Source organism: Vicia villosa, linkage group LG1 (genome assembly GCF_029867415.1).
Source record: "Vicia villosa cultivar HV-30 ecotype Madison, WI linkage group LG1, Vvil1.0, whole genome shotgun sequence".
Classification (NCBI taxonomy): Eukaryota; Viridiplantae; Streptophyta; class Magnoliopsida; order Fabales; family Fabaceae; genus Vicia; species Vicia villosa.
In genome coordinates, this window is record NC_081180.1 from 67,274,177 (window position 1) to 67,283,135 (window position 8,959).

The 8,959-nt window shown below is 29.5% G+C and overlaps 1 pseudogene; it reads right to left on the reverse strand.

Annotated features, from left to right (window-relative positions):
* Positions 1 to 1,438: 1,438 nt before the first annotated feature.
* On the reverse strand, positions 1,439 to 8,591 carry LOC131608425 (salicylate carboxymethyltransferase-like; annotated as a pseudogene).
* Positions 8,592 to 8,959: the final 368 nt, after the last annotated feature.

Genomic DNA, 8,959 nt, shown 5'->3' on the forward strand with positions numbered 1-8,959 from the left:
ATTTTATTATATATAAATTTTATTATATATATTTTATTATATATAAATTTTATTATATAAATTAATTAATTAATTATATAAAACACAATTCATCCTGCGTTATTAAATTTTAAAAAAAATAGCATTTAATGTAGCGAAGTGAAAACCACGTCGCTACAAAGTCAACATCACACTTCCCCACACCTGCCACACCTGCTCTGTGTGCAGGGAGATGTTTCCCATGTTTCTTTATTGCGACGTTGGAGTCACGTCGCTACCTTCTGACGTAGTCTCCATGTCGCTACTGAGTTGCCACACGTGCTCCTGCGACGTGGGCACTCACGTCGCTAGTTTTTTGTGGTGACGTGATATTGCATGTTGCGACGTGTTATCCATGTCGCTGCTGAGCATCTTTTTTGTAGTGATAGGGAGTCATAGAAAGTGGCAATTTATTTATACTTTGGCTGTTATTTCATTTTTATTTATATATTCGATTTACTTTTCAAAGAAGAGTTTAATGGATATGCACAGTGTAAAATAATTTTACACTGTTTATCTAATAAAAAAGAAACAATCAGCTACTCTCTCCGTCCCAAATTATAAGAGAAAATCACTTTATAGATTCATTGAATAATTAATGTATCTAGTCTATATATAGACCAAATACATTAATTATTCAATGAATCTAAAAAGTGATTTATAGACCAGATACATTAATTATTCAATGAATCTAAAAAGTGGTTTTCTCTTATAATTTGGGACAGAGGGAGTATGTCATTAAAAAAAATTAAATTAAAAGAGGAAGTTAATTAGATACATTATTTTAATTGGTTGACAGTGTAAATGTCAGTGCATCACCCCCTTTTCTCTTCAAAAAATATATATAAAAAGTGATTAATTCCTCTCCGGGACAATGACAACATAAGTAAAAGCTTATTTTGATTATAGATTCGATTTTCAACAATGACATTTTTAAAGTAACTGCATGTTACTTTTCTCTCGATTGAGAGTTTTAACTAAAATGAAACTTAACATCCGTATTTTGCTCTCGGTTAACCTTTTAATTTTCCGGTTAACCTTTTAAATTTTTGAAATAATTTTAATAATATAATATTCATAGGACTTAAACTTAATTCTCAAAAACATAAACAAATATAAAACAAGCAAGAAAATACAATATAGTAAAGAATTCAAGGTTGACAATAGACCATTTTGAGATACAGACAGAATGTAAGTCTCAGAGAAGATCAAATGACTAAATGAACTAAATCTCGAGCAAAACTAAAAATCAGATTAGCAATCCTTTTAACAACCCCAAAGTCCTCTCAAGATTCAGAGTTCGAATCCTAGGTGCTAACAATCCTTGTGTTGGGACAGTCCATATAGAGCTCTAGGATTAATCAATCGTACGGCCGAATACCAAGATTTAAAAAACAAATCCTTTTAACAATTCTCTTAAACTTTTATTTTTAATTTGCATCATTACATTTGATAACTAATTACTAGCTAGGAAAATTTATTTTGAACTCAAAATATAAATCCTTCAACCAAATTGTTGCTGCTCATGGTTTTCTAGTCAACAATAACGTAAGATAGGTGATCTTGATTACCTCTTTAGACATTCGATCATTTAAAATATTTTTATAGCGATCAAATATCTCTTCAATGACACTATCACCAAAGTGACAAACTAGTAATGATTCAATCACAGCCCTAATGCATTGTGCCATATAGTATCCATCGTCTTTGATCGATTTTGACATTTCAGATTCAATGTCCAAAGCTTCTCCGCAATCAAGATCATTCCAATTCACTTCAGAAATCTCAACTTTATTGATTGCGAATGATCCTTCCTCGAGAACTTCCATATTTAGTTCGGATGGAGTAGGAAAATATGTTGGGATGTTGAAAGTATCGAATTTCTCCTCGTCAATGCTTCCCTGCATCATAATTGAATATATATATATATATATATATATATATATATATATATATATATATATATATATATATATATATATATATATATATATATATATATATATATATATATATATATCAATTATTTAATAAATTTGACAAGTTAATCTCTTATTGCAAAAACTAGCTCAATTGATAAAAGTCTTATGGGTAGGTTGAACGTCATTATTAGACTTTAGATCTTGATAGCCACGATAGTATGTGTGAATTTTTAATAATTCTTATAACTTTATCTCCAGAAAAAAAAAATACCTGCAAGACCATGTCATTAAGAACTATTGTCATGAGATCCCAAACGTAACCAGACTCTTTACTTGATGGAACTGTTAGAATCATGCAACCACCTTCAACTAATTCTTGGGCACGACATTGGAGAAAAAGAGAAAAATCTCTTTAAAATTGCTGGTAGTATGCTTTGAGGACATTTGAAGGGCTTGTGCTAGAATGGTAAATATTGCCCTTGTTGTTGTTGTTGTTGTCTACACACTCTGGAACCTAATTAATCACCATTCAACAATTAAGTGCATATATACAAAAAGAATAAGAAAAGATAGTTAATTAATCTATAATATAAGAAAATTAGTGGTTCTCGTTTTTACAAAATTACCCATCCTTACTTTTTTTACACCTATTAAAATTGTTGGTTTTTTTGTCTACCCACACAATAGTCTATTATAATCTTAATATTTTATTCAACTATATTATAACTTATTTTCACCATTTTTTCTCTCTTTTCACCTTTTTAGTTTTCTACCCTAATCTCTCTATACTCCATTTACTCATTATAAAAAATTTATATTTATAATCTATAATATAAAAAAATTAGTGGTTCTGGTTTTACAAAATTACCCATCCTTACTTTTTTTACACCTATTAAAATTGTTGGTTTTTTTGTCTACCCACACAATAGTCTATTATAATCTTAATATTTTATTCAACTATATTATAACTTATTTTCACCATTTTTTCTCTCTCTTCACCTTTTTAGTTTTCTACCCTAATCTCTCTATACTCCATTTACTCTTTATAAAAAATTTATATTTATAATTCAAAAAAATTTAATAAAAAATAGTATACGAGAAAAAAACTATTATTGATCTAAATATTTTTGTATACAAAAATTTATTATTCATTCAGATATTTTTGTAAATGATACCTAAACATAAATAATATTTGTATACGGAAAAATCTATTATTGATCAAAATATTTTTTATATACGAAAAATAGTATTTATGATCCAAAAAAAATTTATTCAAAAATGATATACAGGGAAAAATCTATTATTGATCTAAATATTTTTTTATACGAAACTTTACTATTCATTCAAATATTTTTATAAATGATATCTAAACAAAAATAATATTTGTATACGAAAACAATTTATTATTGGTCTAAATATTTTTATATATGAAAATTTACTATTGATCTAGATATTTTTGTAAACAATACCTAAACATAAATAATATTTGTATACAGGAAAAAATCTTTTATTGATCTAAATAATTTTCTATATGAAAATGGTATTTATGATCCAAAAATTTTAATTCAAAAATGGTATACGGGAAAAAATCTATTATTGATCTAAATATTTTTATATACGAAAATTTATTATTGATCCAGATATTATTGTAAACAATATCTAAACATAAATAATATTTGTATACGAGAGAAAATCTATTATTAATCTAAATAATTTTCTATATGAAAAATGATATTTATGATCCAAGAAATTTAATTCAAAAATGGTAAACGGGAACAAATCTATTAATGATTTAAATATTTCAATATACGAAAATTTACTATTGTTCAGATATTTTTGTAAATGATACCTAAACATAAATAATATTTGTATACGGAAAAATCTATTATTGATCTAAATATTTTTATATACGAAAAATAGTATTTATGATCCAAAATTTTTTTATTCAAAAATAATATATAGGGAAAAATCTATTATTGATCAAAAAAAATTTTATACGAAACTTTACTATTCATTCAAATATCTTTAGAAATGATATCTAAACAAAAATAATATTTGTATACGAAAATAGTTTATTATTGATCTAAATATTTTTATATAAGAAAAATGGTATTTATGATCCAAAATTTATTTATTTAAAAATGATATACGGGAAATAAATCTATTATTGATCTAAATATTTTTATACACGAAAATTTACTATTGATCTAGATATTTTTGTAAACATTACCTAAACATAAATAATATTTGTATACGGGAAAAAATCTATAATTGATCTTAATATTTTTCTATATGAAAAATAGTATTTATGATCCAAAAAATTTTAATTCAAAAATGGTATACGAGAAAAAATTTATTATTGATCTAAATACTTTTATAAACGAAAATTTACTATTGATCCAAATATTTTTGTAAATGATACCTAAACATAAATAATATTTGTATACGAGAAAAAATCTATAATTGATCTAATTATTTTTCTATATGAAAAATGATATTTATGGTCCAAAAAAATTTAATTAAAAAATGGTATATGGGAAAAAATCTATTATTGATCTAAATACATTTATATACGAAAATTTACTATTGATCCAGATATTTTTGTAAACAATACTTAAACATAAATAATATTTATATACGAGAAAAAATATTTTATTGATCTAAATAATTTTCTATATGAAAAATTGTATTTATGATCCAAAAATTTTAATTCAAAAATGGTATACGTGAAAAAATATATTATTGATTTAAATATTTTTATATACGAAAATTTACTATTGATCCATATATTTTTGTAAATGATACCTAAATAGAAATAATATTTAAATACGGAAAAAATCTATTATTGATCTAAATATTTTTATATACGAAAAATGGTATTTATGATCAAAAAATGTTTGAGTAAAAAATGCTATACGGGTAAAAATCTATTATTGATCTAAATATTTTTTATATACTTTGGATATTCTTAAGTTTCTTCCACAGTGCTGACAGGTTCATAAGCAGGCCTTGTCTCAAGTTAGTGATATCAAAGATATTAGGATGAGATTGGAGCAGGCTCAAGACAAACTCAGTGTTGACAGGTTCAATGAGGAATATATTGAGGAGGTGCATGAGTTGACTACCCAACTGCTGAATGCTACTGAAATTGAAGAGCAAATTCTGCATCAAAAGGCAAAAATCAATTGGATGAAACATGGAGATGGGAACACAGCTTATTTCCATGCTACTATTAAAGGGAAAAATAAACAAACTGGCCTTTACCTTTTGGAGGATGCAAATGGCAGCAAACTGACTGAGCATAGTGACATAGAAAATGAAGTTATACAATTCTATGAAAATCTGATTGGCAAGACTGCTCCAAGGATGAAGCATGTTGACATAACTGTACTCAGGGAAGGTGCTCAATTGGAGGATCTTGACAGAGCAATGTTAACTCAACCAGTTTCTGACAAGGAGATTTGGGATGCCCTAAATGGAATTGGGGACACTAAGGCCCCTGGAATTGATGGTTATTCTGCTAGATTCTTTAAAGCTGCATGGAATGTGGTAGGGGGAGATGTAAAGAAGGCTGTGCATGAGTTTTTCAATCAGGAGAGACTCTACCCAGCAGTGAATTGTGCATTGGTTACCCTGATACCCAAAAAGAAGGATGCCAAAACCATGAAAGATATGAGGCCTATAGCATGTTGCACCACCATTTACAAGATAATTTCAAAAATTCTGACGTCTAGATTGAGGAAGGTGATTCATAAGGTGGTGCATGAAAGTCAATCTGCGTTCATTCCGGGTAAAATTATACATGACAACATTATCATTGCCCAAGAATTACTACGAGGATACAACAGGAAACACATATCACCAAGATGTGCGATACAAATGGACGTGCAAAAAGCATATGATACGGTCGAGTGGAGAGCCCTTGAAGACATCCTAAGTGAGATGAGTTTTCCTCCTCAATTCATTAGATGGATAATGATATGTGTGAGTACCGTGTCCTATAGATACATGATAAATGGGCATCCGAGTAGAATTTTGAAAGCTAAGCGAGGATTACGGCAAGGAGATCCAGTATCTCCATTACTGTTTGTGATTGTAATGGAGTATCTGAACCGGTGCCTGACAAAATTGCAGAATAGACCTGATTTCAAGTACCATCCCAAATGCGGAAAAATGCAAATTGTTAATATTTGTTTTGCAGATGACTTGATAATGTTTGTGCATGGTGATAACGAGTCTGTGCAGAGCATGATGGCAGAATTCCATAGTTTTTCTGAGGCAACTGGCTTATATGCTAATCCTACCAAATGTCATGTTTATTTTGGTGGTGTTCCAGACAGTGTACAACAACAAATTCTTACGACAACCAAATTCTCTGCAGGAAGCCTTCCATTCAAATATTTGGGTGTCCCGATGGCTAGTAGAAAGCTGGCTGTTTATCAATATGAACCACTGATTGAAAAGATTGTGAGTCGTATCCGTCACTGGGCTGCGAAGTTGCTGAGTTATGCAGGCAGATTACAACTAATCAAAAGTGTCTTGTTTGCTACTACAAATTATTGGATGCAAGTGTTCCCGATCCCGAAAAAAATCCTCCACAACATCGAGGCGATTTGTAGAACGTTTCTTTGGTCTGGTACTGATATAATAAGTAGGAAAGCGCCTATCTCGTGGGACAAAGTGTGCTACTCTAAGGCAGCGGGAGGGCAGAATGTGACATCTCTATTTGAGTGGAATCTTGCAACCATTAGCAAACTGCTATGGAATCTCCAAGCAAAAGAGGACAAACTGTGGATTAAGTGGATGAATCATTACTACATCAAAGGGCAGCCGGTAATGGAGTGGCATATGAAGGAAAGTTTCTCTTGGATGCTAAAGAAGATAATGCAGTGCAGGGAGAAAGTTCACAATATGACATATTGGCAGGAAGCTGTGCAGAATCAGAATTATAGTACAGCTCGTATGTATCGGGAACTCCGTGGACCACAAGCTAAAGTCAATTGGAAACATTTGATGTACCACAACTATGCACGGCCTCGGGCGCGATTTACACTATGGATGGCGCTATTGGGCAGGCTTGCAACCAAGGACAGAATAGGGCGGTTTGGAGTAAGCACGAATGGTAAATGCTGTTGGTGTACCCAAATGGAAACTCTTGACCATATCTTGTTTGATTGTAAAACCACTTATGCAATATGGAAACATATTTTAGAGTGGATGGGATGTAATAGAAAGCCTGAATGTTGGAGTAGGGAGAAAGAATGGCTGAGTCAGGAGGCTAAAAAGAAAGGATGGAAAGGCCAGATCCTAAAGATTGCGACGGCGGAAACAGTTTATGAGATTTGGCATAACCGGAATGATATCATTTTCGGCCACAAAACTGTGGACAATATTGAGGATAGAATCAAGAATAATATAGTGATAAGGTGTACTATGCATAGAAAGCTAGGAGGTCATGTTGATATTTCTAATCTAAGCATAGTATGACCTGTTGTTGGTAGGTAACCTGGATCCTTGCGATCGGTGTGTATCAAACTGTTTTTGGATATTGAATAAATATATTTCTTTCCAAAAAAAAAATATTTTTTATATAAAAATTTACTATTCATTCAAATATTTTTATAAATGATACCTAAACAAAAATAATATTTGTATATGGAAAAAATTTATTATTGATCTAAGTATTTTTATATACAAAAAATTGTATTTATGATTCAAAATTTTTTTATTCAAAAATGGTATATGGGAAAAAATCTATTATTGATATAAATATTTTTTGTACAAAAATTTACTATTGATCCAGATATTTTTGTAAATGATGCCCAAACATAAATAATATTTGAATACGGGAAAAAATATATTCTTGTCTACATATTTTTATATAAGAAAGATGATATTTATGATCCAAGAATGATATAAGGGAAAAAATTATTATTGATCTAAATATTTTTATATACGAAAAATTTATTATTGATCTAAATTTTTTTTTAAATGTTTTATTTAAAATAAATGTTCTTTTTAAATTCGCGTATCAGATCAGAACCCGTGCGTATGCACGGGTTTGTTACTAGTGTTGATAAAAAAAAAACCTTTGAAAGCCAATGAAGACCGTTAGAGGAATGAACCAAATGCAAACTTTTATCTGAAAAAATCCTGCCATAAAAGGAACCAGGAACTCCAAAGAAATAGCAAGGACCTATTTGAGTTTTCATTTCATGGTGGAGTTTTTCTTTAAAGGTATCAAGAGACATAAATATGCTGTTGAAGTCGTTCTCCGATAGATCGTTCAAAAAGACTTTATATTCAGGAGATTTTTTATTAAGTTCTTGACAAAGATTTTCCACGACCTTAATAAATTCTGAGATCACTAACAATGTGTTAGGTCCAGAAGAGCATCCTAAGTCTGCAATAGCCAAGCTTTTGGGCAGTGTGTTGCAGTACAAACTTGTTATGGCTTCATCTCTCAAAGGTTTTGTCAAAGAAATCGCCTTTCGCTGTAAACATATTTATAATATTTATTTGTCACTAAAATATGAATAGTTTTGAATAATAGTAATATATAAAGTTGCATTATTTATAAGTGCAGATCTATAAATATACCTGAAGTGAAGAGTTTTTTGCATAGCTTACTTCTTCAGCGCTCCCATTCATGTGTAGTCCCATGCTTGTTTCTTTCAAAGTAGTTTTGCTTTGATGCATATGCGTTTAACTACAGCCAGCCACAAACTTATAAAGATAGCTCATTGAGTAAAAAAGCGAGTAAGTATGTAAGTATTACAAGGTTAAAACCTCACCCTTTGCCTTTTAATGCATTTTTTTTTCTTTTAATTTTTTCACTTTTTCTCTACCATTTTCATTATATAATTATTATTAGTAGATTTACTATTAGGGAGCTTGTATGATGCAATCACATAATGGACTTTTTTAATGAAGTCACTTTAATTGGTCAATAGAATAAAATAGAATAAAATCCTAAGCTGAGGAGATAATTTAGGGTTTTGATTTGTTATTTTTTATAA